Source organism: Vespa crabro, chromosome 1, assembly GCF_910589235.1.
Source record: "Vespa crabro chromosome 1, iyVesCrab1.2, whole genome shotgun sequence".
Taxonomy (NCBI): domain Eukaryota; kingdom Metazoa; phylum Arthropoda; class Insecta; order Hymenoptera; family Vespidae; genus Vespa; species Vespa crabro.
Genome location: NC_060955.1, coordinates 3100001 through 3110000, shown reverse-complemented (window position 1 = coordinate 3110000; position 10000 = coordinate 3100001). Strand labels below are relative to the sequence as shown.

Here is a 10000-nt window from a genome sequence, read left to right as displayed (position 1 = left end):
GTGGTGTCTGCTACCTACTATCTACGCCGAGCCAACATTGATAATAATGGCGCAGTGGTAGTGATGCTGGTAGTGGTGTAATGGAAATGATACTGGTAGTGGTGGCAATAGCGATGAGGGCTATGATGGTAGTAAGCGTAGTGGTGGTTTCCTCGTGGTAGTGCGGTTTTATCTTGCATCCCTCTCGGACGTACAGAGAGACGTCGGCCGTCGATCGATTTTGGAGGTACGCGATGTCGAGAGTAGATTTATAAGCGAGTAAAGCACGGATTTTGAGTTCTCAAATTTCAATGCGTTCTCTGTTTATAGGTTAAACTTACCTCTACTGATCATCATATCTGTTACATCGGTCAGATATGGATATTCCTTTTTTTTCTTCTTTTTTGTTTTCTTTACTCCTCTTCTTTTTCTTGTTTTGTTTTTGTTTTTGTAATATTCCCGCGTTTTCCATGAACGTTAATGAGAATCACAGAGCAACACATGTTCCGTACTCTTACGTTTTATATAAAGCTTTCAAATTGTAAATTAAATCTTCTCTATAGCACTGTTACTTCTTTTTAAATAGTACCCATGCAATAGTATATGCATATCTCCTTACTTCTTATTTACCTATCTATCTATATTGTTTTTTTTTCTTTTTTATTTTTCTTCCCCTCTTCCACAACTATCTAAATCATATTCCATCTATGAATATAAATTTTCCCGACATAAAGAAATATCTTTGAATATATAGATATTAATTCGGGTAGGATTAGTTATTTTAGTTTGGGTTAAATAGGTAACTCCTATTTCTCTCGTTTTCTCATCGAGAGAGAGAGAGAGAGAGAGAGAGAGAGAGAGAGAGAGAGAGAGAGAGAGGAAGAGTGAAATGACGTATCTCTCGAGAAACGCTTTAGGATTCTCCATGCGATGTTCCTCTTCACACCGGGACCACTGTGAATTATTACGGCAAGTCGAGTAAGAGAGGACGAGCTCACATGGCTTCGACACACTCGAGAATGGAAAGAGTAAGAGACAGCATCAGCAGCAACAGCAGCAGCAACAGCAACAGCAACAGCAGTAGCAACAGACATACATACATACATACATACATACATACATACATACATACGTACGTACGTACATACATACACAGACAGATAGATAGACAGACAGAGAGGGAGAGAGGGAGAGAGAGAGAGAGAGAAATAGATAGATAGAGTGAGGAGGCTCTACACCAAAGAGAGCATCTGCCTGGGATGCATTCGGCGCTGATAGCTTTGTCGGCTTTCCGCTCGTATACGCTTCTACGCGCTGAGCCGCTTAAGAGGCCTCCTCCTCCTCCTCCTCCTCCTCCTTCTCCTCCTCCTCTTTCTCCTCTACCACCAACCTTCTTCTCCCTTTCTCCTTCCCATACTTCTATACTAACCATCCTTCTCTTCTCTTCTCTTCTCTTCTCTTCACTTCACTCTTCTTCTTCTCTACGTATCGCCATCTTTTCCTCCTTCGACGCCACCCTCCCTCCTTCCTCTCCTTCTCATCTTCCTTCTCATCTTCCTCTTCCTTCTTCATTCTCATCCTACTCATACTCCATCAACGACGCTTCTACCAGCAGCAACACCCCTACAAAGCTTTATTGTGTGTGGGTGATGCGTGCGCACGCTTATAAATATACGATACAATATGTCCTCCACTTCTCTACTCTCTTCTCTTCTCTACTCTACTCTTTTCTCTTCTTTTCTCCTTTCTTTATTCCCTTTTCTCTTTTTCTTCTTTCGATAGCGTCGAGAAAAAGAAATGGTGAGTTTTTAACGTCGATTTACCGGCAAAAAGAAAAATGCCAAGAAATATATGTCTTTAACCGATCGATAATATTCTCTCGTCATTCATTCTCAGAAAGATAGAGAAAATGGTTTGTCATAAATATATAGATACCTTATCTAACTACTCGTATACATATCTAACGACTTATGCGAATTAAATAATTATTCGTTACTTATCGATTCCCTTTTTTTTTTCTTTTCCTTCCTCTCTCTCTCTCTCTCTCTCTCTCTCTTCCTCTTTGACGTTGATCACGCGTTATGAAAGCTTTTGGTGTTTGTAATTGGAATATATTAAATGCTAGAAATTATGAATTAGGAAAAAAAAAAAAGAAATATAATAATATTCAACGTGAAATTTAATTATTAGATCAGAGAGAAAAATAATCGTGGTTTTTACGTTGCGAATAAAATGATCAAGAAAATCGCGATTAGATATTTTACGATCAGATTATATATTAATATTTTATATAATAATTATTATACGTTATGTAAATTTTGTCATCGCTTATTATATACCAATCCGTATATACATATATATATATATATATATTTTCTTTTTTTAAATCGTGTATGTAGCACTTAATATAATCCAGTTATACTAGTTTTAATATGTATATTTTGTACATTTCGTTTTTAAATTCTATATATATATATATATAAATATAAAAAGAAATTAGTTTACGGTGGTTTGAAGGATTCAAAAAAAAATATATATATATAACTAGGGCATCTACCTATTACTTTTTTGAAAATTTGATACGGAAAAAAGAAGAAAAAAAAGAAGAAAGAAAAAAAATACATCGTTGGAGAGACACAGACAGAGAGAGAGAGAGAGAGAGAGAGAGAGAGAGAGAGAGAGAGAGAGAGAGAGAGAGAGAGAGAGAAAAATTCAATTTCACCTAAATTCACACCATAGAGTTTTCGTTTTTTTTCTTTTTCTTTCATTTCTTTTTTTTTTTTTTTAAACTAACGTCGGCTCTCTCGCCTTTATGTCAAACGATTCCTCGATCGAGTAAGGCGGCTTAGTTAACGCACTATTGGTGAACCTCAAAGGTTCTCTTTTCCTCCTCTTGCTCTTTTTTCCTTCTTTTTTTCTTTCTTCTTCTTTTTTCCTTTTCTTTTCTTTCTATCTCTTCTTATTCGCTGAAAAGTCGTGGTAGGCCGCCTCCGAATGTGCGGTTGCTGCTCTTTTTCATGGTTTTTCTATTTCTATCGTAAGAACTCGCACGTTCCATTTACGCTTCGGAGTTTACGCTTCAATCGCATCTCGTTGTTGCATCTATCTAACTATCTGTCTATTTATCTATCTATCGTTTGTTCGTTCGTTCGTTCGTTCAATCATTACACGGTTCTTCGATTTTCAATCGATCGTCCACCACTGTCCATCCCTCGTATTATATTTTTTTTTTCAATATTTTCAAAGATTTTATTTCTTTATACCTACGAGATTTTTTTCTTATTCTCTTTCTTTTTTTTTTCCTTTTTTTTTTTCTACTTGAAAAGCGAATCGACAAGTTGAATATATTGAATATTGTAAGATTTGTAAATGAGCACTGCGTTGAATGTGCGTTGAATTTTAAAGATTTTTAAATTGACGCATTGAGAACGCTTTGAACTTTAAAGATTTGTAAATAAGTACTTAAGTATGTTGAACGTGTTGAATTTTTTAAGTTATGCAAATTGACACGTTGAACAACGTTGAAGTTTTCAAAATTTGTAAATTAATCTTTAAGATTTGTAAATTAAACGAGTCGTTAGTTAGGTTAAATTTCTAAGATTTATAAATGAACACAATGTATGGTTTTGAATTTCAAAGATTTGTAAATTAACAGATCGAATGTTGGATTTTTATGGTACGACAATTAACATGTTAAATGTATTGAATTTTTAAGATTTCTATTGTGTGACATTTTATAAACAATAAGTATATATATATATATATATATACGTCTTTACATATGTATATCTCACTTAATAAAATTAAAGTTTAACGTAAAGATTATGACAAGAAATTTTCCAATATTTTTTTATCTACACTAAAAATTGATGAAAATACATTATAGATGGACGAATAAATAAATCTATACGAATTTATATTGAATTAATACAAGAACAGTATATCCATATTATCAATCTTAATTGTTTTGATATCCAATAAATAATAATATCAAATTTCTAACGCTTGAAAATATGAAAGTTCGAAGAAATTGAAGAAAAAAGAAGAAGGAAAGAAGACAAAAAAAAAAAAAAGAAAGAAAGAAAAGAAAAGAAAAGAAAAGAGATGAAAGATAAAGGAAAAATAAAAAGATGTATTAAAAAAGAAAAAAGCAAAATTGTTCGACAATTTCTGATCGGATTAGTCGATTCTTATGAAAGAAATTAAGATAAACAAATAAACAAACTCGAGAAAGACTTTCGATATGTTTCAATAATTTTTCATCTATTTAGTTACTCACATACATATATATAACCACCTACCTACCTACCTATCAGTCGAGAGCATTGCATGAATTTCTTAACGTGGCACTTTACACGAGTTAATATTATCGTAGGGTAGTGAGGTGGAAGGGGAGGAGTAAAACGTTCAACGGCGATAATTCATTTTCGCGACTGGCCGCGCCATTTCATTTTCAGTTGGACATAAAGTGACGCCTTTTATTTACTCGTTAAGTCGTCTGGTGTCTCTGCCATAAGACAGAACGTACTCTGCTTTCAATGTTTAAAGAGAAATATATATATATATATATATATATATATATATATATATATATATATGAGAGAGGGAGAGAGAGAGAGAGATCATGAGTACATGACGGCTAGACGACGCTTTCATTTTGTATTGACATTATAACTAACTCCGTTGTCGGATCACATAACACACTGTTAATTTATCATCGATCGATCTATAGATCGACGTTACGAATATTTTTTGATCGACGTTGATGATCTTCCTTCCTTCCTTTATTTAATTTTATTATTATTTTATATATATGTATCGACGTAGGTACGTTAAGCGTTATAAATAAATTATTATTTAAAATCGATCTTCTTAATCCTTTCATCCTCTCTTTTTTTCTATTCCTTTCTTTGTATCTTATTTTAAAACACATCTCTTTCCTTAATTTCGAAATTTCTTTTTCGACTTTGGTATTTTACTTTCTTTTAAAAAAAAATCACAAAACAGATTTAAGCGAAGATAAGTTATACTCTCGAATCCATGTACTTTACGAGCCCTCGTGATTCCAAACGGATGCCAAACGAGAGTCTTTATCGCGTTGAAAAATATATTACGCGATAAAACATACCTACCTACCTACTCGTGTTGCCAGTTTCTCGACTGCCCTCCCTCCCTCTTCACCTACCCTACCCTATCCCCACCCCCTACACACACCCACCAACCACCTCCCCGAACTCCTCGAACATATGCTCCGGTGTAAAAATATGAAGTTTACAAAACTTCGAACGATTTGTTTTTAAAGTCATTATATAATATATGTATGTATCTATGTATGTATATATATATATATATATATATATATATATGTACATACTTATATTACTATACGTATTTCTAATGTATCTGTTATTTTAATCAATTATAATTTTTTTCTTCATTTTTTTACGGCCGCCTTAGAAACGTATCATTAAGTGTATTTAAATTAAATCTTTTAAATAAGAGAAAGAACAAAAGAAAAAGAGAAGAAAATATTGTTTAATCTTATTAATGTAACTCTTGTTTTTAAAATTAACGATGTAAAGGAGAAAAAGATATTACTCCGCACAAAAAAAAAAAAAAAAAAAAAAAAAAGAAAAGGAAACGATTAAAGGAATATTTCTCTCAATCTCATATAGGCGCTCGATATGGCATCGATCATTATATCTACATTTCTTTTTTTTCCCCCCTTAAATTACAAAAAAAAAAAAAAAAAAAAAAATAAAGACTAGCACATGATACTTCTTCGAACAAAGAGAATTCAAACAAAAAGGAATAATATTGTAAAATAAAATGAAAGTGGCTCGCTAAAGCAATTAATTAAGAATAAATATTTCTCGACGATCAATGAAAAAAATAAAGAAGTAAAAAATTAAAACAACAAAAAAACAAAAAAAAAAAAAAAAAAAAAACAAAAAGAATATTTCTCAAGATAAAAATCAGAGAAAAAGAAAACAATATGAAAGAGCAAAAAAAAAAAAAAAATAACAAAAACAAATAATTAAATGAAAGAAGTATTTCTCAAGATAAAAAAATTGAGAAACAAAAAAAAAAAAGAAATAAAAACAAAATAAAAAGGAAAAAAAAGAAAAAAAGAAAATAAATAAAAGTAAATAATTAAATGACAAATATTTCTCAAGATCAAAAATTGTAGAGAGAAAAACAAAATACAACAAAAATGAATAAATAAACAAATAAATAAATAAATATTTCTCAAGATGAAAAATTGAGAAAAGAAAGAAAAGAAGAAAGAGGGACGAAATTTTTCTTTTTTTTTCTCTCTCTCTCTTTTCTTTTTCTTTTTTTTTTAAAGACGTTTCTGAAGCACGAAATTCTTTGACGTTTTGAGGAAAGGAAGATCGTCAGGTCAAAGTGTTCGTTACTCGAAGGGTGCGATTATGTTAGGTACAGGCGAGAAGACGTGAAAAAATAGGGTGGGTGGCGCCTTCGAGAAAGGAGAGGGGAAAAAGAGAGAGACCGCTGTCGTTGTTGTTGTCAACGTTGAAGAAGAAAAAGAAAAAGAAGAGGAAGATGAAGATGAAGAAGAAGAAGAAGAAGAAGAAGAAGAAGAAGAAGAAGAAGAAGAAGAAGAAGAAAAGTAAATCCCATACCTACTTAAGCGGCTCAGGATGGCTCCCTGCTTTAGCTAGTCGGGAATATGGAGGTCAATCGGTGCCTTCGGCCAGCTTCCAACGGAAAAGAGAACCTTAATCCGACCTAGGTTCGTGCCTTTTTCTACTTCCCTTATTTTCTTTTTTTTTTTTTTTTTTTCTTTGTTTCTATCTATCTTTTTATCTCTATCTCTATCTCTTTTCTTTCTTTTTTCTTTTCTCTTGGTCCTCTTGTATTTGCGTTAACTCTTGGCCAAGAGAAAAATTTGTCAGAAATTTGTTATACGTACATGCTGTCGTATAAATAAACGTTACAATAGCGATTTCTTAGATTGATCGATTTTTAAAATATGCTCGTTTTCCTTTTTTTTTTTTTTCTATATCTTTGATTTTTTTTTAAAGATTTCCTTGTAACAATTTACAAAAAAAAAAAAAAAAAAAAAAAAAGAAAAAAGAAAAAAAAAATGAAAAGTATTAGCAGATAGATAAGCATATAGAGATTTAAGTCAGATGTTCTTAATTATAAAATTAATCTTTTTGTAATTAGGTATATGAAATGATAAAAAATGAGAAATATGAAATAATAAAATCAACAAAAAAAAAAAAAAAAAAAAAAAAAAAAGAAAATCATTTAAATTGTTTATCCTAATGTAATTATCTCTCTCTCTCTCTCTCTCTCTCTCTCTCTCTCTCTCTCTCTCTCTCTCTCTCTCTTTCTCTGTAGTAATCTTTTAGTAAAATATTGTTCTATGTTATCTAATAATTTACAAATGCATATCTATAGCAAAGTATTTCAATTAAAAAAAAGAAAAAATAGAATAAATAAACATATATGTATATATATGTATATGTATATATAATAATAATAATAATAATAATAATAATAATAATAATACATTCTGTGGTAATCTGGTTAGAAGAAATAAGAAAAAAAGAAGAAATAAAAAAAAAAAACAAATAACAAATAACAAAAGAAAAAGAATTCACTTACCACTCGCAAAAAGCGATTAACTTTCATAGATACGTTCACTAGATATATAAGTGCCTTATCTACTATATAAGTATTTTCCAAGTACATAAAGAAGCGCTTAATTCTAACTGACTTTAACGATTGTTATCAGACATTTTATAGAAGTTATCACACTTTTGCACATTTTACCTACATCGACGTTTGTTTCCTTCACTTTTATACACGGTAAAAAAAAAAAAAAAAAAGGAACGAAAAGAAAGAGAAAATATCTATGTAGTAAAACGAATAAATGAATGAATGAATAAATAAGTGGAAAAAAAATAACAATAATAAAAAAAAAAAAAAAAAAGAAAGAGGGAAAAAAAAAGAAAGACTTGTGCAATCTGATAAGTGACACGTTACGACATAAGCGAAGAAGATGCGTTCTAAATAAAGTGGAACCGATGCAATGAAAATATACAGCCATCGCGTTGGCCATCGCATAAATCTAAGCCCTGGTACCTACACTTAGCCATCGTATAAATATCGCGGCATTAGCCGTCGCAAATAGCTCGAAGGCGAAATTAGGTATTTATAGTGAAGGTCGTAGGAACTTGTTGCTGCTGCTGCTGCTGCTGCTTCTGCTGCTGATGCTGTTGCTGATGCTGTTGCTGATGCTGTTGCTGATGCTGCTACAGCCACCTTCGTCTTCGAGAGCCCATTGGAAGAGGATGAACTTTCTCTCTTTCTCTCTCTCTCTCTCTCTCTCTCACTCTCTCTCTGTCCGTCAATCTTATTTAACAGAGAACGTTGTGTCTCGAAAACGAATTGTTTACAACGTTCATTCATATTTGAAATGATCGAATGAAATCATTATTTTTGTTTTTTTTTTTGTTTTTTTTTTGTTTAATTGTTATTGAAATAATCTACAATTATCATTACATTCGAACAGATATTATCATTACAAGAGAAATAATTTGTTTAATAATTTCTATCTATCGTCCTTTTCTTCATTTTTCTTTTTGTTTTATTCTTTCTCTTAATTCAATCTTACTTAGATTTAATCTTTGGTGTATTCCAATTATTATGTCATTGTGGTCACACAATTGCGAATAGATAATTATTGTAAATATATCTGTATTTTTTAAGTATTATTTCATCTTTTTTTTTTTCCTTTTTTAAATATTGTATAAGTATAAATTATATTCAGCATAACATAATATTATTATTACAATATATAGTATTAGGATATCAATGTACTATATATTGTTCTACAAATTTATAAAATTTTCTAGCAAAATAATATGCATTTATTTAATTTCATATATTTATTAATAACAGATAAAAATAATTATATTTAATATTATTTTTACGTTATATAATTTCATTATTGGACTTAGAAAAGAATTCTCTAATAATTGATAATGATGTTCTTCGAAATTCTATAAACCCCATTAGAAATTATAAACATTGGATATATTACGTATGTATCTAAGTTGAAATATGAATACAATGGATACTTAAAAGGAATCGAGTCACGTTTGAAGGGGGAGAGGGGGGGGAGGAATAGAACAAAATAAAAAAGAAAAAGAAAGAGAGAGAGAGAGAGAGAGAGAGAGAGAGAAGGAAAAAAAATTTCCATCTTTTAATCCTCACCCTTCGTACATAGCTTACTTGAGTACCACCAAGATACATATTATTAATTACCACAAGCTATAAATTAAATTCCTCCTTCTCCTTGCATCTCTTTGAAATGCATTCCGCGTGTTTATTAATCGTAACGATATACCTACTATGACTTTCCACACGTAAAGTTCGCGTGCGCGTTCTTCAAAGATGAAGAGAGAAGAATAAAGAGTAAAGAGTAAAGAGTTGGGTGATAGAAAAGAGGGTGGTGTAGGAGAAGAAGTAGAATAGCTCGGTAGAAAGGAAAATAATGAAGGAAAGATGAACTAATGTCTCTTTTCGAGGATTATATTAATAATAAAAAAAAAAAAAAAAAAAAAAGAAAAGAAAAAAAAAGAGAGATAGAAGATACAAATAAAAAGAATTTGAATCATCGAAAGTGTTATAAAAATTTTTATTTGGGAGATCATTTGGATAATTTCTTATCTCGATCGATAATAATTTCGATAACGTTCAATGTTGATCGATAATTATTCGATAATGATTTTGATTTCGAATAAAAATTATTCGACTAATTTCAACATTGATCGATAATAATTCCAATGATGTTTAATGTTGTTGATTGGTACTAATCAGATATAAAAGATAGAAATAGAAAAATGATGTGGATCATCGAAAGTGTTATGAAAATTTCATTTGGTTGATCGTTCGGATAATTATGACGTTGATCGATAATTTTAACTTTGATTGAAAATTATTCTATTAATACCGATGTTGATCGGTTGATTAAATTCGAATG

The 10000-nt window shown here is 30.8% G+C and overlaps 1 protein-coding gene across 2 annotated transcripts in view; it reads right to left on the bottom strand.

Moving 5' to 3' along the window:
- LOC124422481 (insulin gene enhancer protein ISL-1) overlaps positions 1–10000 on the bottom strand; it is an 88404-nt gene that overhangs the window by 46144 nt on the left and 32260 nt on the right. The window contains exon 1 of one of the 2 annotated variants that reach the window (XM_046958986.1): positions 1–577. This exon is cut by the window's left edge and continues 538 nt beyond it. The exons of the other annotated variant lie outside the window; for it this stretch is intronic. The gene's annotated coding sequence lies outside the window, so the exon portion shown is untranslated. Of the gene's footprint in view, positions 578–10000 lie in introns of those variants that run through there. 2 annotated transcript variants of the gene reach the window in all.